We start from the raw sequence: 20,796 nt of genomic DNA on the forward strand, positions 1-20,796 counted from the left end.
AATAATATTTGAGTAATCTCATGTATATATTGTTTGATTAAACATTCCTGGTAGTTAAATAATTCATTATGGTTATATTTATAAATACATGAATTGCATACGTCATCACACTATCAGGTGATCCGCGCATGCCTCACTTAAAGTAACCAATAGTTAGACTCTTAGTTTCGACTCCCGTGTCTTCCTTTGAACTAGTTTAATGTTTTGAAGTTACAAGACATAACAGTGGCGATGTGGTATTCCTAAAAGTAACCCGAGATGGATACCAACCTGCAGTGAGACGTTCAATTTTTTTAAAAGCGCGGTGAGAACAGGGAAGGGAAAAACAGCATAGTATGTACACAGACCATAGAGTTTTATGAAAAGGCAGAATATAGAAGAATTCAGGGCTCATAAACAGTGAGTACCAGGTGATAATCATTAAAAAATTGGAGCTGGCTGGCTACTTTAGAAAGATAGATGCATTCGATTGTTCATTGGGTAACTGCCTCATGTATACTGAGCTAATTGAACAGTATTGTAAAAACAGACGATACAGCCAATGAGAAACCATTTTTCCTGAGTGCATTGTGTTTAATACATACAGTGTACTTCAATATCTAACTGCTCCAACCAAACCAGGAGAAATGAGCTTTGCTGATATTGTGAAAGTAATGCAGGAATACTTAGAACAAAAACCATTGTTGATTGCACGATGCTTTAGGTTTCATAAGCAGAATCAAAAGGAAGGAAAGTCCATCTTAGCATGTGTGGCTGAATTGAAGAGATTGTCTGAGCACTTACAGTTCAATGATGGGCATAATGATGCACTGAGAAATCATTTAGTTTATGGAATCTTACAAAAAGTATTCTAACAGTTCCTAACTGAAGTACAAGACACATTTAAGAGAGTAATTGAATTTACTGTATCAATGGAAACAGCAAAACAGAGATGCAATTGAGTTGCAGTCAGCAATGAAAGTGACCGTGAACAAAACTGCAGAGTCTAAACAGAAACCAACTTGGTCAAACAAATTGTGTTACCATTGTGGCAAGGGGCCACATGCACCAGACCAATGCAGATTTAAAGACAAAACAAATGCAACAAAGCTGGACACATGTGAAGAGTATCGAAACATAGAAAACCTACAGCACAATACAGGCCCTTTGGCCCACAAAGCTGTGCTGAACATGTCCTTACCTTAGAAATTACCTAGGTTTACCCCTAGCCCTCTATTTTACTAAGCTCCAAGTACTTATCCAGGAGCCTCTTAAGACCCTATTGTTTCCACCTCCACCACTGTTGCCAGCAGCCCATTCCACACACTTACCACTCTCTGCGTAAAAAACTTACCCCCAACACCTCCTCTGTACCTACCTCCAAGCACCTTAAAACTATGCCCTCTTGTGCTAGCCATTTCAGCCCTGGGGAAAAGCCTCTGACTATCCACACAATCAATGCCTCTCATTATCTTATACACCTCTATCAGGTCACCTCTCATCCTCTGTCACTCCAAGGAGAAAAGGCTGAGTTCACTCAACCTATTCTCATAAGTCATGCTCCTCAATCCAGGCAACAACCTTGTAAATCTCCTCTGCACCCTTTCTATGGTTTCCACGTCCTTCCTGTAGTGAGGTGACCAGAATTGAGCACAGTACTCCAAGTGGGGTCTGACCAGGGTCTTATAAAGCTGTAACATTATCTCTCGGCTCTTAAACTGCCAAGAGTCTTACCATTAATGCTATATTCTGCTATCATATTTGACCTACTTATGTCGGGCAGACAAAAATAAAAGGACTGCACAGGGAAGAGAAAAGGCTAAAAAGTCCAGTTGCAATTTCAAAAAGAGCACAGCTCTTAATGAAAAATCTGAAAATGATGAGAGTGACACAGGACTGGCTAGTTTTGAGATTTGTGATGTGAAAACTAACAGGAGACAAGCAATATGGCTTACACCAGAAGAGACTGGAAAATAAATTAAAATGGAATTGGACACTACCTTGGCTGTTTCAGTCATTCCACAAGTAGAGTTTGAACAGCATTTCAAAGGTACAAAACTGAACCCTGAAACTATCCAACTAAGAAGTTATACTGGAGAAAAACAGGTCCTGTGGGAATAACATTTGTAATAGTGAAATAAAGGGTGCAACCAACAAGCCACATTGGGTTTGTATGTGTTAAAAACAGTAAGGCCAGCATCGTGGGGACATGATTAGCTAAGACAACTACAGCTTGATTGGAGATCCATCCACAGTTGTCTAACAGAGGACAAAGAGATGTTGGTGCCAACCTCTGTGCCTCTGGTTCGAAAGCATATTGACTCAAGGAAGGACCATTCTGCTCAGAGGAATCGTGAAAGTGACAAAGCAGCGGTCTGACTACAACAGTTTTTATAGGCAATATATCTGAGAATGCCTCTGATATGTTAAGGAGCTTCAGGAAAGTTGCAAGCATTCAGCTTTTGTGAATATAAAGAACTCTCTGTGCTATAAAGGTTATTGCATGAACTTCATGTGGGAGGCATAAAGCTGCTCGTAAAAGTAGATGCAAAGCCCAAAGCCCAACTGGAAGGCCAAAAAGAAAGGAGTCAATGGAGATACAAAAACAGAAGATTTGTCAGGTGATATGGATGAGGAAACCAAGAAAAGGGATCACATTGTTAAGGGAGTAATAAAAGAATTAATAAGAGAATACTCCGGTGAACTAAATGCACATTCCAAAGATTAAGATGCACAAACTAAAAGAATAAAATGGAAGAAGTAAGGTGGCCAGAGGAGGCCCCAGAACCTGAGATTGTTTTCGCAGCCACAAGTCTCATCTGCCAAACAGAGTGATCGCCCTTGTCAGGAAAGATGTAAGAAAGCCTCCGCAGTGATTAAATCTTTGGTCCTGAGTTGGGACAATTTAAAATTTACTATGCTGTGGATGTCTGTATAGTAGTTGTATTACAGAGTACACTGGGTATATAGTTGAGATGCATTCTCTATTGAGTTGGAGTTTATAGCAAAGCAGAGAGGAGTGTTGTGCATTTAATATTTCAATAATATTGGAGTCATCTTATACACTGTATATTGTTTGATTAAGCATTCTTGTTCATTTAAATAATTCAATACGGGTTATATGTATAAATGCATAAATTGCATATGTCATCAAGCTGACATGTGATACGAATGCACCTCGTTTAAAGTAAACACAAAGTTAAACTCACATTTCAGACTCCAGTGTCCTCCTTTGAATTTGTTTAATGTTTTGAAGTTACAACACCTAACAGTAGTCATCAGCCTCCAGTCTCTTGTGGACCCAGATTTAGACTTGGATTCAGACATTGTCACACACAGACATTGGCCTTCAACTACCTCAGTGGATTTGCAGATCTGGGGCTCCAGCCAACAGGCCTCAACTACCAGATTACCAATTCAACTCTTGGGCCTTAAATCTTGGGTTCACAGTTTCACTGGCGAGTTCAGGCACTATGGTGCTTTCACCAAATAATATCTTCTTTGAACAATATGGCAGATAATGAAAGGCCCTATAGCTTGAATTTGCTGTGGGAGATGGATGATCTCAGTTGATCTCTGAAGAGCCTGTAGATCTGTGATCTTGGGGGATAGGACAACCTGAGCAGAACTTTTCTTCCCTTCTTCCTATCTCTTTTGCTAACAGGCCAGGTCTTCAAGCCTTCCTCCTCATTATCATACTGGAGGTCCATTTAATTTCAAATGGAGAAATCCTTGCACTCCAATATCAGGCATAATATTAGCACAGTTCTCTCAAAAGATTCTGACCCAGTTTGGTAAAAGAATAAATTAAGGAAGATAGTGCACCTGTGGCTGACAAGCGAAATTATGGATAGTATCAATTCTAAAGAAGAAGCATACAAATTAGCCAGAAAAAGTGGCTCACCTGAGGACTGGGAGAAATTCAGAGTTCAGCAGAGGAGGACAAAGGGCTTAATTAGGAAGGGGAAAAAAGATTATGAGAGCAAACTGGCAGGGAACATAAAAACTGACTGTAAAAGCTTTTATAGATATGTGAAAAGAAAAAGATTGGTTAAGACAAATGTAGGTCCCCTACAGAAAGAAACAGGTGAATTGATTATGGGGAGCAAGGACATGGCAGACCAATTGAATAATTACTTTGGTTCTGTCTTCACTAAGGAGGACATAAATAATCTTCCGGAAATAGTAGGGGACAGAGGGTCCAGTGAGATGGAGGAACTGAGGGAAATACATGTTAGTAGGGAAGTGGTGTTAGGTAAATTGAAGGGATTAAAGGCAGATAAATCCCCAGGGCCAGATGGTCTGCATCCCAGAGTGCTTAAGGAAGTAGCCCAAGAAATAGTGGATGCTTTAGTGATAATTTTTCTAAACTCTTTAGATTCTGGACTAGTCCCTGAGGATTGGAAGGTGACTAATGTAACCCCACTTTTTAAAAAAGGAGGGAGAGAGAAACCAGGGAATTATAGACCGGTTAGCCTAACATCAGTGGTGGGGAAACTGCTACAGTCAGTTATCAAAGATGTGATAACAGCACATTTGGAAAGTGGTGAAATCATCAGACAAAGTCAGCATGAAAGGGAAATCATGTCTGACGAATCTCATAGAATCTTTTGAGGATGTAACTAGTAGAGTGGATAGGGGAGAACCAGTGGATGTGGTATATTTGGATTTTCAAAAGGCTTTTGACAAGGTCCCACACAGGAGATTAGTGTGCAAACTTAAAGCACACGGTATTGGGGGTAAGGTATTGATGTGGATAGAGAATTAGTTGGTAGACAGGAAGCAAAGAGTGGGAATTAACGGGACCTTTTCAGAATGGCAGGCAGTGACTAGTGGGGTACCGCAAGGCTCAGTGCTGGGACCCCAGTTGTTTACAATATATATTAATGACTTGGATGAGAGAATTAAATGCAGCATCTCCAAGTTTGCGGATGACACGAAGCTGGGCGGCAGTGTTAGCTGTGAGGAGGATGCTAAGAGGATGCAGGGTGACTTGGATAGGTTAGGTGAGTGGGTAAATTCATGGCAGATGCAATTTAATGTGGATAAGTGTGAAGTTATCCACTTTGGTGGCAAAAACAGGAAAGCAGATTATTATCTGAATGGTGGCCGATTAGGAAAAGGGGAGGTGCAACAAGACCTGGGTATCATTATACACCAGTCATTGAAAGTGGGCATGCAGGTACAGCAGGCGGTGAAAAAGGCGAATGGTATGCTGGCATTTATAGCAAGAAGATTCGAGTACAGGAGCAAGGAGGTACTACTGCAGTTGTACAAGGCGTTGGTGAGACCACACCTGGAGTATTGTGTGCAGTTTTGGTCCCCTAATCTGAGGAAAGACATCCTTGCCATAGAGAGAGTACAAAGAAGGTTCACTAGATTGATTCCTGGGATGGCAGGACTTTCATAGGCTTATACTCGTTGGAATTTAGAAGATTGAGGGGGGATCTGATTGAAACGTATAAAATTCTAAAGGGATTGGACAGGCTAGATGCAGGAAGATTGTTCCCGATGTTGGGGAAGTCCAGAATGAGGGGTCACAGTTTGAGGATAAAAGGGAAGCCTTTTAAGACCGAGATGAGGAAAAACTTCTTCACTTCTTCACACAGAGAGTGGTGAATCTGTGGAATTCTCTGCCACAGGAAACAGTTGAAGCCAGTTCATTGGCTATATTTAAGAGGGAGTTAGATATGGCCCTTGTGGCTAAAGGGATCAGGGGGTATGGAGGGAAGGCTGGTACAGGGTTCTGAGTTGGATGATCAGCCATGATGAATCTGTGTCAGGTTTCCAATTTGTGGTTTACACAATGCATCAGTGGCTCAGTTTGACAGAGCAAGTGCCAAATTAGTGTTACATGAGCTATAACATCACTAAGTATTCAACCTACACATGTATAGAGGATTTACCAGTAAAGTTTCTTCCAAGTCAGAGCAATGAGGCCAGCTGGTAAATGCACATCTCCAGGAGGTATATAGGTAAACGAGTGGGCACTCTGGTATACTGGAGATGCAAAGGGTTCCATACAGCCCTCCAGGCAATCTGCCTTTTAAATGTCCACTCTCTTACAAATAAGATGGTTGAGTTAGTGATACTCATCAGGACTAACAAGGATTATGCCTGCACTTCTGTCTTTTGCTTTGTTAAACTGTGTCTTAACTGGGACATACCAGACAACCTTGTTCAAGTGCTAGGATACCAGCTATTTAGACTGGATTGTAATAGCGCGTAATGTGGCAAGTCAAGTGGTGTTGGCTTGTGCATGTTTATAAATAACAGATGGTGCAGGGACATGTCCATCATTCTTTCCTTTTCCTCTGCTAACTTGGAGGCTCTTCTCATTCATTGTAACCCATTCTACCTACCCAGGGAATTTCATGTTGTTATCCTAGCCAGTCTTCCAAGAGGATCACAACCTTGTTGTGGTTTGGAGGCTTGCATGCCTCAATGACTCGAAGACCTGTATGTCATAGTCCAGTCCGTGAAGTCCATATTCCGGTTCACAGTCCGGCCCATCGACCCTTGCTCCAGGTTTTCCTATCTACCCTGTCTCTATTCTTGTTGAGCTAATTGAGGCAGCTGATGCTCGTTGGGGCGGGCTGCATAAATACCTTCAGAGACCAGGGCGTGACTGCTGTATTTGGATCTTGGATTGTTCACTCGTGGAGCTGTTCGACAGTAATGAAAGACTGAGGCTTTGGCTGAGTTGGCTTGACTGGAAGCTGGCTGTGTTTTGCTTGATGTGTGAATGTGGTTTGGAACCTGTTGAGGGAAAGAGAGTGGAGAAGGAACGGAAATTGCTGGGAGGGGGTCGTGTGGGTCCGGTAATGGCGGACAAGATAAGAGGCGGGGTTGAGGGAAAGAAAGTGGAGAAGGAGAGGAATAGAGACTTGGGACCAGAGGTAGGCAGCTGGGGAGAGGTGGATTATTGTGAAGGGAGAAATAAAGGGAATGAGGAGGTAGTGAGGGGTCGGATGAATAAAAACCAAGACAAAGGGAATAAAAGAATAAGAAATGATAGTGGAGAAAGCTCTGAAATTGAGGAAGATGAACAAGCTCAGAGAGGAGGTGTTGTCATAATTAGGATTAATGAGAAGGCTCAGGGACATATGAAGAAAATTAACCCGTTTGTGCTAACAACAACTCTGACAAATAAGATAGGGGAAATAGTATTTGCAAAAATCCTTAATGATGGCAACTTATTGGTAAGATGTCGAATGAGGGAACAACTGAGAAAGCACTCAAGCTAAAAGAGATAGGAAAATGCAAGGTGGAATACACTGGGAGGGTGGGAGCACAAAAACAGTGGTTGTAAAGGAGTGATCACGGGGATACCAATGAGTATTAAATATGGAGAGATAAAGAGGAATATCAAAGGAGGGAGTGAAAAAGGAAGTGAATCTGTATTGATTGAATTTGAAGAAGAAAGAGTGCCAAGGAAGGTGTTCCTGGGTTTCATGAGTTACCCAGTGAGGGTGTATGTGCCAAAGCCACTGAGGTGCTATAATTGTCAAAGGTTTGGACACGTGGCTAAAAACTGTAAAAGGCAGAGGAGATGTGCTAGATGTGGGGGTGATCATGAATATGGAAAGTGCGGAACAGAGTTCAACCAAAATGCTGCAATTGTGGAGGAGCTCATAATGTTGCATATAGTGGGTGTGTCAGACGGAGACTAAATTCAAGAAATAAGAGTGAAAAGAAAGATCACTTACGCAGAAGCTGTAAGAATGTCAAGAGAACAGAATAATGCTCCTAATGAACAGGGAGCAATAGGATACGAGAGATGCAACAAAGAACAAATGACAGGATTATGTAGACAAAAAGGCTCTAGTAACATTCATTGCAGGAGTGATTAATAGTGCGGCTGAGGTAAAGTCAAAAAGTGACAAAATTCAGCTGTGGTAAAAGCAGCAGTAAACCATTTAGGGTTAGTAGGACTGACATGGGAGGAAGTGAGGGAGAACCTCAGTAATCAGTCAAGCCAGGAAGTGTCATGTGTTGGTTAATACTAATTATGGTGATTCTTTTACAATGGAATGCAAGGAGCTTACTGGCCAATAGCCAGGAATTCAAGCACTTTATTAAAGAAATGGTTGTAAAACCGGATGTAGTGTGTATTCAGGAAACTTGGTTGAAACCAACTTTACACTTTGTGGTATATGGGTATACAACGATAAGGAAAGATAGAAATCTAGGGGGAGGAGGGAGTTGTGCTATGTTAATCAAGCAAGGTATACCATATAGGGTACTGGAAAAAGGAGATGATCAGGAATACATAGTGGTGGAAGTGTGGGAGAGAGGGGAGGGAGTGGTTATAATTAACTACCACAATCCGTGTAAAAGGTTGGATTTGGACAGCCTATTAAAGATACAAAACAGACATAAAGTAGTGTGGTGTGCAGATTTCAATGCTCATAGCACAATATGGGGGGATCAAATTACAGATCCAAATGGAAAGGTAATTGAAGATTTGATGGAAGAAAGGGATTTGGTGTGTATGAATGATGGTAGAGGAACAAGGATAAACACAACAGGAACTGAGTCAGTGTTAGATATTACGTTAGTGTCTAATACCTTGGCTGGCATTAGTAACTGGGGAGCTTGGACTGCTTCAACAGTAGGCAGTGATCACTACCCAGTTTTGTGTTCAGTGGGTGAAAGAGTTGAAGTAAGACCAGGTGGCGGAACCCCAAAGTGGGTGTTTGAAAAAGCTGATTGGGGTAAGCTCCAGAAGTTGAGTGAAGAAGGGTTGACAAAGATTGATATTTCTGGAAATGTAGATGAATTAAACAGTCAGGTGACTTCAGCAATTGTCATGGCAGCAGAAGGATCTATACCTAGGAGTAAAAATAGGATGAATAGAAAACTGGTACCATGGTGGACAGAGGAATGTTGTCAGGCTGTAAAAAACAGAAATAGAGCATTCAGGCTGGTTAAAAGAACCCATAATATGCAGCATTTGGTTCAATATAAGAAAGCACAGGCAGTGGTGAGAAGAACTATACGTCAAGCTAAAAGGGCAAGTTGGAGGAGTTTTTGCGACAAGGTAGGAAGAACAACACCTGTGGGAGAGAGATGGGGAATGATTAAGAGGATGGGAGGAGATAGAAGGGAATGGGAATATCCAGTAATGATACCTGAGGAGGAAACTGCAGTCTCCAGTAGGGATAAGGCTGAGGTCATGGCCAAGTCATTTGTACTGATACACAGTCCAGAAAATTTGTCTGAAGAAGGGAGAAGAAGAAGGGAAAGAATAATGAGCCAACACCCAGGTGTGTTAAGCAGGAGGGAGGAAACAGATGATATAATTGATGATCCATTTACATTAGCAGAAATGGTGAGAGCAATAAAGAGATCCAGACCAACCTCCCCAGGGAAAGATCTGATATGCTCTGTGATGCTAAAAAATCTAGGAGAAGGAGCGCTCTTGAAGTTGCTGCATTTTTATAAGAGTGTGGGGTGTGGGAGGAGAGAAGATTACCAAGTGCATGGAAAGATGCAGTAGTAATTCCAATAAGGAAGCCTGGCAAGGATCTGTCAAACCCACTAGCTACAGACCAATTGCATTAACATCAAGTATATGTAAGATAATGGAAAGGATGATAACAGAAAGGTTATCATATGAGCTTGAGAAAAGGGGAATGTTGGCAAGTTATCAGAGTGGTTTTAGAAAGGGAAGGAATTCCATGGACTCAGTGATTATGTTAGAGACTGAAATAAGGAAGGCCCAGGCAAATAGAGAGTCAGTAGTGGCAGTGTTCTTTGACATTGAAAAAACCTATGATATGATGTGGAAGGAAGGATTATTAATTAAACTGCACAAGATGGGGTTAGTGGGAGAGTTTTTAATTGATTAAAGATTTTTTGTTTGGTAGAAAAATTCAAGTTCGGATTGGATCAAAATTATCAAAACAGTACATAGTGGAAAATGGCACGCCTCAAGGTAGTGTGATTAGCCCGTTACTTTTCATCATTATGATCAATGATGTCTTCACAAAGGTACCAGTGGATATAGGTAGGTCACTGTTTGCGGATGATGGGCCTTGTGGAAAAGAGGCAGGAACATGGACCATATAATCAGGAAACTACAAGAAGCAATTGATGAAGTGGTGGAGTGGGGTTATGATTGGGGATGTAGATTTTCAGTAGATAAAACTCAAACTGTATTTTTTACCAGGAAAAGGGTTGAGGTAGGGAAGAAGTTAAGGATGTATGGGGTTGAATTAGAAAGGGTTGCATCATTTAAATTTCTGGGAGTTATATTTGATTCACGATTAACATGGGCAGACCATATCAGGAAAGTTGAGGAGAAATGTAAAAAAGTAATAAATGTGATGAGATGTTTGACTGGTAGGGAATGGGGAGCAAGTTGTTCAGCTTTGAAGAGAATGTATGTGGCTTTAGTAAGATCTGTATTGGATTATGGAAATATAGTATATGGATCAACAGCTAGGTCTCTTATAAGAAAACTGGATGTGATTCAGGCTCAGGCCTTGAGAGTGTGCAGTGGGGCTTTTAAAACGTCACCAGTGTCAGCCCTACAGGTAGAAATGGGAATAATGCCTTTGGAACTAAGAAGGATGCAACTGATGGCAAAGTACTGGGCTAACTTGCAGGGGCACAATGATTCTCACCCTACTAAAGGAGTGTTGCAGGAGTGCTGGGAAAATGGGAGGTTTCAGAGGGATACCTTTAGTCGAGTAGGGAATGATACCGTGAAAGAATGTGGAGTATTTGATCTGAGGATAAGTCCTTAAGTAGTTTATCCGGTTGTAGCTCCATGGAAGCTTGTATGGCCTGACATAGACTGGCATTTGTTGGAGGTAAAAAGGAAAGAAAGATATAAAACAGATTTGGTAAATGCATTTAACTGTCATGTAATGGAAAAGTATAGTGATTATACGCACATTTATACAGATGGTGTGAAGGAACCTGAAACAGGAGTGACAGGGTTTGGGGTGGTAATACCAGCAAAAGAAATTGGAATCAGCAGAAGAACATCTAATAAGTTAGGAGTGTTTACAGTGGAGATGCTGGCAGTGTTGGTTGCGTTGCAATGGGTGCAGAAAGCCAGACAAGCCAAAGCATTGATATGTTCAGATTCATCCTCAGTTCTAGCAAGTTTAAGGTCTTTTCACACAAACAGTCGGCAAGATGTACTTTATGAAGTCCTTCAGTTAGTTACAAGAATTGCAAATCAGGGAGGTCAGGTAAAATTTCTATGGGTTCCAGCACATGTAGGGGTGAAGGGGAATGAGAGGGTGGATGAGTTGGCAAAGAGAGCATTAAAGAAAGAAAATGTGGAAATGCACATTAGTATCAGTAAAGCAGAGGTTAAGTGTGTAATCTGGGAAAAAGTCAACCGAATGTGGCAAGAAAGATGGGACAGGGAGGGGAAAGGGAGGCATTTATATCAAGTACAAAAGAGCGTTGCAGTTACTAGGGTAGGTAATGGAAACAGAAGAGAGGAAATTGTGTGGACTAGGTTAAGGTTGGGGCATTGTGCATTAAACAAAACATTGAAAATGATAGGGAAACACCAGACAGGATTGTGAGGAACGTCAGGAAAAGGAGTCAGTAGAACATGTAGTTTTGTGTTGCAGGAAGTATGGGATACAGAGAGAGATGATGAGAAATAAATTAAGGGAGTTGAGGATGCAGGAATTCACATTAAAAGGGTTGCTGGGCATGGGTGAGAGAGCACAAGTCCAGGTATTTTTAGCGTTTTTAAGGGGTACAGGCGTTTTTTATAGAATATGACGAATAAACAGGAATAGGATACTAGGATGGTCAAAGATGGGAGGGTGAAGTGTAGGTTTGTATATATATATATATATATGTGTGTGTGTGTACGCGTGCGCGCTTGCTTGGGTAAAGGGATTTAGAATGTATGTCTAGTGCACATTCTGGAGCAGAGGGTGGCGGTAATGCACCATTAAGCTGGATGCCAACCGCCGTAAAACAAGATACAGACAGACAGGTGTGACTGCTGGATTGTCCTTACTCCTTGTTTGCCTTACTCTGCCTTCTGTTTCTTCGCCTGAAGCCCTGCCTTGTCTTGCCGGTAACTCTCGCCTCGCCTGAGGTTCTCGTCTCACCTTGCTTTGCCAGAAGCCTTGCCTTGTCTTGCTGGTAACTGTCACTTTGTCTCGCCTGCAGTCTTGTCCTGGAGCCACCCTGTACCCAGCTCCCTTCCTGTCCCTTGCCTCCATCCAGGTAAGCCAGGCCGTCTTGCTGTTACCTGGGGTTGGTTCTGTCCCTTCCTGTCCCTTGCCTCTGTCGGGTGGTGATCCACGCCCTGCCCAGGAGGAGCCTGCCAAGCCTCACCTCAAGTCTCCTGCCTCCAGCCCCCAGCCTCGCCTCAAGTCTCCTGCCTCCAGCCTCCAGCCTCGTCTCAACTCTCAAACCTCCAGCCTCCAGCCTCGCCTCAAGTCTCCTGCCTCCAACCTCGCCTCGCCTCAAGTCTCCTACCTCCAGCCTCGCCTCAAGTCTCCAGCCTCCAGCCTCGCCTCAAGTCCCCTGCCTCCAGCCTCCAGCCTTGCCTCGTCTCCTGCCTCCAGCCTCCAGCCTCAAGTCTCCTGCCTCCAGCCTCTAGCCTCAAGTCTCCGGCCTTCAGCCTTGCCTTGTCTCATGCCTCCAGCCTCCAGCCTCGCCTCATCTCATGCCTCCAGCCTCCAGCCACGCATCAAGTCTCCTGCCTCCTGCCTCCAGCCTCACCTCGTCTCATGTCTGCACCCTCCAGCCTCGCCTCAAGTCTCCAGCCTCCAGCCTCGCCTCAAGCCTCCGGCCTCCAGCTTCCAGCCTCGCCTCAAGTCTCCTGCCTCCAGCCATGCCTCAAGTCTCCTGCCTCCAGCCTCGCCTCAAGTCTCCAGCCTCCAGCCTCACCTCAACTCTCCTGCCTCCAGCCTCGCCTCAACTCTCCTGCCTCCAGCCTCACCTCGTCTCATGCCTCCAGCCTCGCCTCAAGTCTCCGGCCTCCAGCCTCGCCTCGTCTCATGCCTCCAGCCTCCAGCCTCGCCTCGTCTCATGCCTCCAGCCTCCAACCTCGCCTCATTTCATGCCTCCAGCCTCGCCTCAAATCTCCTACCTCCAGCCTCCAGCCTCGCCTCAAGTCTCCAGCCTCCAGCCTCACCTCAAGTCTCCTGCCTCCAGCCTCCAGCCTCGCCTCAAGTCTCCAGCCTCAAGCTTCGCCTCGTCTCATGCCTCCAGCCTCCAGCCTCGCCTCGTTTCATGCCTCCAGCCTCCAGCCTTCCCTCATCTCCTGCCTCCAGCCTCCAGCCTCACCTCAGGTCTCCAGCCTCCAGCCTCCAGCCTCGCCTCAAGTCTCCAGCCACCTGCCTCCAGCCTCGCCTCGTCTCATGCCTGCAGTCTCCAGCCTCGCCTCAAATCTCCTACCTCCAGCCTCCAGCCTCGCCTCCAGCCTCCAGCCTCCAGCCTCGCCTCAAGTCTCCAGCCTCCAGCCTCGCCTCAACTCTCCAGCATCCAGCCTTGCCTCGCCTCGAGTCTCCTGCCTCCAGCCTCCAGCCTCGCCTCGTCTCATGCCTCCAGCCTCCAGCCTCCAGCCTCAACTCGTCTCATGCCTCCAGCCTCCAGCCTCGCCTCGTTTCTTGCCTCCAGCCTCCAGCCTCGCCTCGTCTCATGCCTCCAACCTCCTGTCTCGCCTCAAGTCTCCTGCCTCCAGCCTCCAGCCTCGCCTCAAGTCTCCAGCCTCCAGCCTCGCCTCAAGTCTCCAGCCTCCAGCCTCGCCTCAAATCCCCTGCCTCCAGCCTCCAGCCTCGCCTCAAGTCTCCTGCCTCCAGCCTCCAGCCTCAAGTCTCCTGCCTCCAGCCTCCAACCTCGCTTCAAGTCTCCTGCCTCCAGCCTCCAGCCTCGCCACAAGTCTCCTGCCTCCAGCCTCCAGCCTCGCCTCAAGTCTCCTGCCTCCAGCCTCGCCTCAAGTCTCCTGCCTCCAGCCTCCAGCCTCGCTTCAAGTCTCCTGCCTCCAGCCTCCAGCCTCGCCTCAAGTCTCCTGCCTCCAGCCTCCAGCCTCGCTTCAAGTCTCCTGCCTCCAGCCTCCAGCCTCGCCTCAAGTCTCCTGCCTCCTGCCTCCAGCCTCGCCTCGTCTCATGCCTCCAGCCTCGCCTCAAATCTCCGGCCTCCAGCCTCCAGCCTCGCCTCAAGTCTTCAACCCCCGGCCTCGCCTCAAGTCTCCGGCCTCCAGCCTCCAGCCTCACCTCAAGTCTCCAGTCTCCAGCCTCGCCTCAAGTCTCCAACACCCGGCCTCGCCTCAAGTCTCCTGCCTCCTGCCTCCAGCCTCGCCTCGTCTCATGCCTGCAGCCTCCAGCCTCACCTCAAATCTCCGGCCTCCAGTCTCCAGCCTCGCCTCCAGCCTCCAGTCTCCAGCCTCACCTCAAGTCTCCAGCCTACAGCCTCACCTCAAGTCTCCAGCCTCCAGCCTCCAAGCCTCCAGCCTCGCCTCAAGTCTCCGGCCTCCAGACTCGCCTCAAGTCTCCGGCCTCCTGCCTCCAGCCTCGCCTCAAGTCTCCTGCCTCCAGCCTCCATCCTCGCATCAAGTCTCCTGCCTCCAGCCTCGCCTCGTCTTCTGCCTCCAGCCTCGCCTCAAGTCTCCGGCCTCCAGCCTCCAGCCTCGCCTCAAGTCTCCGGCCTCCAGCCTCGCCTCGTCTCCGGCCCCCAGCCTCCAGCCTCCCCTCAAGTCTCCTGCCACCAGCTTCCATCCTCGCCTCAAGTCTCCTGCCTCCAGCCTCCAGCCTCGCCTCAAGCCTCCACCCTCCAGCCTCGACTCGCCTCAAGTCTCCTGCCACCAACCTCCAGCCTTGCCTCAAATCTCCAGCCTCAAGCCTCACCTCAACTCTCCTGCCTCCAGCCTTGCCTCAAGTCTCCTGCCTCCTGCCTCCAGCCTCGCCTTATCTCATGCCTCCAGCCTCCAGCCTCAACTCGTCTCATGCCTCCAGCCACCAGCCTCGCCTCGTTTCATGCCTCCAGCCTCCAGCCTCGCCTCGTCTCATGCCTCCAACCTCCTGCCTCGCCTCAAGTCTCCTGCCTCCAGCCTCCAGCCTCGCCTCAAGTCTCCAGCCTCCAGCCTCCAGCCTCGCCTCAAGTCTCCAGCCTCCAGCCTCGCCTCAAATCTCCAGCCTCCAGCCTCGCCTGAAGTCTCCTGCCTCCAGCCTCGCCTCAAGTCTCCTGCCTCCAGCCTCCAGCCTCGCCTCCAGCCTCCAGCCTCGCCTCAAGTCTCCTGCCTCCAGCCTCGCCTCAAGCCTCCAGCCTCCAGCCTCGCCTCGTCTCAATTCTCCAGCCTCCACCCTCACCTCAAGTCTCCTGCCTCCAGTGTCACCTCAACTCTCCTCCCACCAGCCTCGCATCAAGTCTCTGGCCTCCAGTCTCCAGCCTCGCCTCAAGTCTCCAGCCTCCAGCCTCCAGCCTCGCCTCAAGTCTCCTGCCTCCAGCCTCGCATCAAGTTTCCTGCCTCCTGCCTCCAGCCTCCAGCCTCGCCTCCAGTCTCCAGCCTCCAGCCTCGCCTCAACTCTCCTGCCTCCAGCCTCGCCTTGCCTCAAGTCTCCTGCCTCCAGCCTTCAGCCTCACCTCGTCTCATGCCTCCAGCCTCCAGCCTCACCTCGTCTCATGCCTCCAGCCTCCAGCCTCGCCTCATCTCATGCCTCCAGCCTCCAGCCACGCATCAAGTCTCCTGCCTCCTGCCTCCAGCCTCACCTCGTCTCATGTCTGCAACCTCCAGCCTCGCCTCAAGTCTCCAGCCTCCAGCCTCGCCTCAAGCCTCCGGCCTCCAGCTTCCAGCCTCGCCTCAAGTCTCCTGCCTCCAGCCATGCCTCAAGTCTCCTGCCTCCAGCCTCGCCTCAAGTCTCCAGCCTCCAGCCTCACCTCAACTCTCCTGCCTCCAGCCTCGCCTCAACTCTCCTGCCTCCAGCCTCACCTCGTCTCATGCCTCCAGCCTCGCCTCAAGTCTCCGGCCTCCAGCCTCGCCTCGTCTCATGCCTCCAGCCTCCAGCCTCGCCTCGTCTCATGCCTCCAGCCTCCAACCTCGCCTCATTTCATGCCTCCAGCCTCGCCTCAAATCTCCTACCTCCAGCCTCCAGCCTCGCCTCAAGTCTCCAGCCTCCAGCCTCACCTCAAGTCTCCTGCCTCCAGCCTCCAGCCTCGCCTCAAGTCTCCAGCCTCAAGCTTCGCCTCGTCTCATGCCTCCAGCCTCCAGCCTCGCCTCGTTTCATGCCTCCAGCCTCCAGCCTTCCCTCATCTCCTGCCTCCAGCCTCCAGCCTCACCTCAGGTCTCCAGCCTCCAGCCTCCAGCCTCGCCTCAAGTCTCCAGCCACCTGCCTCCAGCCTCGCCTCGTCTCATGCCTGCAGTCTCCAGCCTCGCCTCAAATCTCCTACCTCCAGCCTCCAGCCTCGCCTCCAGCCTCCAGCCTCCAGCCTCGCCTCAAGTCTCCAGCCTCCAGCCTCGCCTCAACTCTCCAGCATCCAGCCTTGCCTCGCCTCGAGTCTCCTGCCTCCAGCCTCCAGCCTCACCTCGTCTCATGCCTCCAGCCTCCAGCCTCCAGCCTCAACTCGTCTCATGCCTCCAGCCTCCAGCCTCGCCTCGTTTCTTGCCTCCAGCCTCCAGCCTCGCCTCGTCTCATGCCTCCAACCTCCTGTCTCGCCTCAAGTCTCCTGCCTCCAGCCTCCAGCCTCGCCTCAAGTCTCCAGCCTCCAGCCTCGCCTCAAGTCTCCAGCCTCCAGCCTCGCCTCAAATCCCCTGCCTCCAGCCTCCAGCCTCGCCTCAAGTCTCCTGCCTCCAGCCTCCAGCCTCAAGTCTCCTGCCTCCAGCCTCCAACCTCGCTTCAAGTCTCCTGCCTCCAGCCTCCAGCCTCGCCACAAGTCTCCTGCCTCCAGCCTCCAGCCTCGCCTCAAGTCTCCTGCCTCCAGCCTCGCCTCAAGTCTCCTGCCTCCAGCCTCCAGCCTCGCTTCAAGTCTCCTGCCTCCAGCCTCCAGCCTCGCCTCAAGTCTCCTGCCTCCAGCCTCCAGCCTCGCTTCAAGTCTCCTGCCTCCAGCCTCCAGCCTCGCCTCAAGTCTCCTGCCTCCTGCCTCCAGCCTCGCCTCGTCTCATGCCTCCAGCCTCGCCTCAAATCTCCGGCCTCCAGCCTCCAGCCTCGCCTCAAGTCTTCAACCCCCGGCCTCGCCTCAAGTCTCCGGCCTCCAGCCTCCAGCCTCACCTCAAGTCTCCAGTCTCCAGCCTCGCCTCAAGTCTCCAACACCCGGCCTCGCCTCAAGTCTCCTGCCTCCTGCCTCCAGCCTCGCCTCGTCTCATGCCTGCAGCCTCCAGCCTCACCTCAAATCTCCGGCCTCCAGTCTCCAGCCTCGCCTCCAGCCTCCAGTCTCCAGCCTCACCTCAAGTCTCCAGCCTACAGCCTCACCTCAAGTCTCCAGCCTCTAGCCTCCAAGCCTCCAGCCTCGCCTCAAGTCTCCGGCCTCCAGACTCGCCTCAAGTCTCCGGCCTCTTGCCTCCAGCCTCGCCTCAAGTCTCCTGCCTCCAGCCTCCATCCTCGCCTCAAGTCTCCTGCCTCCAGCCTCGCCTCGTCTTCTGCCTCCAGCCTCGCCTCAAGTCTCCGGCCTCCAGCCTCCAGCCTCGCCTCAAGTCTCCGGCCTCCAGCCTCGCCTCGTCTCCGGCCCCCAGCCTCCAGCCTCCCCTCAAGTCTCCTGCCACCAGCTTCCATCCTCGCCTCAAGTCTCCTGCCTCCAGCCTCCAGCCTCGCCTCAAGCCTCCACCCTCCAGCCTCGACTCGCCTCAAGTCTCCTGCCACCAACCTCCAGCCTTGCCTCAAATCTCCAGCCTCAAGCCTCACCTCAACTCTCCTGCCTCCAGCCTTGCCTCAAGTCTCCTGCCTCCTGCCTCCAGCCTCGCCTTATCTCATGCCTCCAGCCTCCAGCCTCAACTCGTCTCATGCCTCCAGCCACCAGCCTCGCCTCGTCTCATGCCTCCAACCTCCTGCCTCGCCTGAAGTCTCCTGCCTCCAGCCTCCAGCCTCGCCTCAAGTCTCCAGCCTCCAGCCTCCAGCCTCGCCTCAAGTCTCCAGCCTCCAGCCTCGCCTCAAATCTCCAGCCTCCAGCCTCGCCTGAAGTCTCCTGCCTCCAGCCTCGCCTCAAGTCTCCTGCCTCCAGCCTCCAGCCTCGCCTCCAGCCTCCAGCCTCGCCTCAAGTCTCCTGCCTCCAGCCTCGCCTCAAGCCTCCAGCCTCCAGCCTCGCCTCGTCTCAATTCTCCAGCCTCCACCCTCACCTCAAGTCTCCTGCCTCCAGTGTCACCTCAACTCTCCTCCCACCAGCCTCGCATCAAGTCTCTGGCCTCCAGTCTCCAGCCTCGCCTCAAGTCTCCAGCCTCCAGCCTCCAGCCTCGCCTCAAGTCTCCTGCCTCCAGCCTCGCATCAAGTTTCCTGCCTCCTGCCTCCAGCCTCGCCTCATCTCATGCCTCCAGCCTCCAGATTCGCCTTGTCTCATGCCTCCAGCCTGCAGCCTCCAGCCTCGCCTCCAGTCTCCAGCCTCCAGCCTCGCCTCAACTCTCCTGCCTCCAGCCTCGCCTTGCCTCAAGTCTCCTGCCTCCAGCCTTCAGCCTCACCTCGTCTCATGCCTCCAGCCTCCAGCCTCACCTCGTCTCATGCCTCCAGCCTCCAGCCTCGCCTCATCTCATGCCTCCAGCCTCCAGCCACGCATCAAGTCTCCTGCCTCCTGCCTCCAGCCTCACCTCGTCTCATGTCTGCACCCTCCAGCCTCGCCTCAAGTCTCCAGCCTCCAGCCTCGCCTCAAGCCTCCGGCCTCCAGCTTCCAGCCTCGCCTCAAGTCTCCTGCCTCCAGCCATGCCTCAAGTCTCCTGCCTCCAGCCTCGCCTCAAGTCTCCAGCCTCCAGCCTCACCTCAACTCTCCTGCCTCCAGCCTCGCCTCAACTCTCCTGCCTCCAGCCTCACCTCGTCTCATGCCTCCAGCCTCGCCTCAAGTCTCCGGCCTCCAGCCTCGCCTCGTCTCATGCCTCCAGCCTCCAGCCTCGCCTCGTCTCATGCCTCCAGCCTCCAACCTCGCCTCATTTCATGCCTCCAGCCTCGCCTCAAATCTCCTACCTCCAGCCTCCAGCCTCGCCTCAAGTCTCCAGCCTCCAGCCTCACCTCAAGTCTCCTGCCTCCAGCCTCCAGCCTCGCCTCAAGTCTCCAGCCTCAAGCTTCACCTCGTCTCATGCCTCCAGCCTCCAGCCTCGCCTCGTTTCATGCCTCCAGCCTCCAGCCTTCCCTCATCTCCTGCCTCCAGCCTCCAGCCTCACCTCAGGTCTCCAGCCTCCAGCCTCCAGCCTCGCCTCAAGTCTCCAGCCACCTGCATCCAGCCTCGCCTCGTCTCATGCCTGCAGTCTCCAGCCTCGCCTCAAATCTCCTACCTCCAGCCTCCAGCCTCGCCTCCAGCCTCCAGCCTCCAGCCTCGCCTCAAGTCTCCAGCCTCCAGCCTCGCCTCAACTCTCCAGCATCCAGCCTTGCCTCGCCTCGAGTCTCCTGCCTCCAGCCTCCAGCCTCGCCTCGTCTCATGCCTCCAGCCTCCAGCCTCCAGCCTCAACTCATCTCATGCCTCCAGCCTCCAGCCTCACCTCGTTTCTTGCCTCCAGCCTCCAGCCTCGCCTCGTCTCATGCCTCCAACCTCCTGTCTCGCCTCAAGTCTCCTGCCTCCAGCCTCCAGCCTCGCCTCAAGTCTCCAGCCTCCAGCCTCGCCTCAAGTCTCCAGCCTCCAGCCTCGCCTCAAATCCCCTGCCTCCAGCCTCCAGCCTCGCCTCAAGTCTCCTGCCTCCAGCCTCCAGCCTCAAGTCTCCTGCCTCCAGCCTCCAACCTCGCTTCAAGTCTCCTGCCTCCAGCCTCCAGCCTCGCCACAAGTCTCCTGCCTCCAGCCTCCAGCCTCGCCTCAAGTCTCCTGCCTCCAGCCTCGCCTCAAGTCTCCTGCCTCCAGCCTCCAGCCTCGCTTCAAGTCTCCTGCCTCCAGCCTCCAGCCTCGCCTCAAGTCTCCTGCCTCCAGCATCCAGCCTCGCCTCAAGACTCCATCCTCCAGCCTCGCCTCAAGTCTCCTGCCTCCTGCCTCCAGCCTCGCCTCGTCTCATGCCTCCAGCCTCGCCTCAAATCTCCGGCCTCCAGCCTCCAGCCTCGCCTCAAGTCTTCAACCCCCGGCCTCGCCTCAAGTCTCCGGCCTCCAGCCTCCAGCCTCACCTCAAGTCTCCAGTCTCCAGCCTCGCCTCAAGTCTCCAACACCCGGCCTCGCCTCAAGTCTCCTGCCTCCTGCCTCCAGCCTCACCTCGTCTCATGCCTGCAGCCTCCAGCCTCACCTCAAATCTCCGGCCTCCAGTCTCCAGCCTCGCCTCCAGCCTCCAGTCTCCAGCCTCACCTCAAGTCTCCAGCCTACAGCCTCACCTCAAGTCTCCAGCCTCCAGCCTCCAAGCCTCCAGCCTCGCCTCAAGTCTCCGGCCTCCAGACTCACCTCAAGTCTCCGGCCTCCTGCCTCCAGCCTCGCCTCAAGTCTCCTGCCTCCAGCCTCCATCCTCGCCTCAAGTCTCCTGCCTCCAGCCTCGCCTCGTCTTCTGCCTCCAGCCTCGCCTCAAGTCTCCGGCCTCCAGCCTCCAGCCTCGCCTCAAGTCTCCGGCCTCCAGCCTCGCCTCGTCTCCGGCCCCCAGCCTCCAGCCTCCCCTCAAGTCTCCTGCCACCAGCTTCCATCCTCGCCTCAAGTCTCCTGCCTCCAGCCTCCAGCCTCGCCTCAAGCCTCCACCCTCCAGCCTCGACTCGCCTCAAGTCTCCTGCCACCAACCTCCAGCCTTGCCTC

Source organism: Mobula birostris, chromosome 1 (assembly GCF_030028105.1).
Source record: "Mobula birostris isolate sMobBir1 chromosome 1, sMobBir1.hap1, whole genome shotgun sequence".
Taxonomy (NCBI): Eukaryota; Metazoa; Chordata; class Chondrichthyes; order Myliobatiformes; family Myliobatidae; genus Mobula; species Mobula birostris.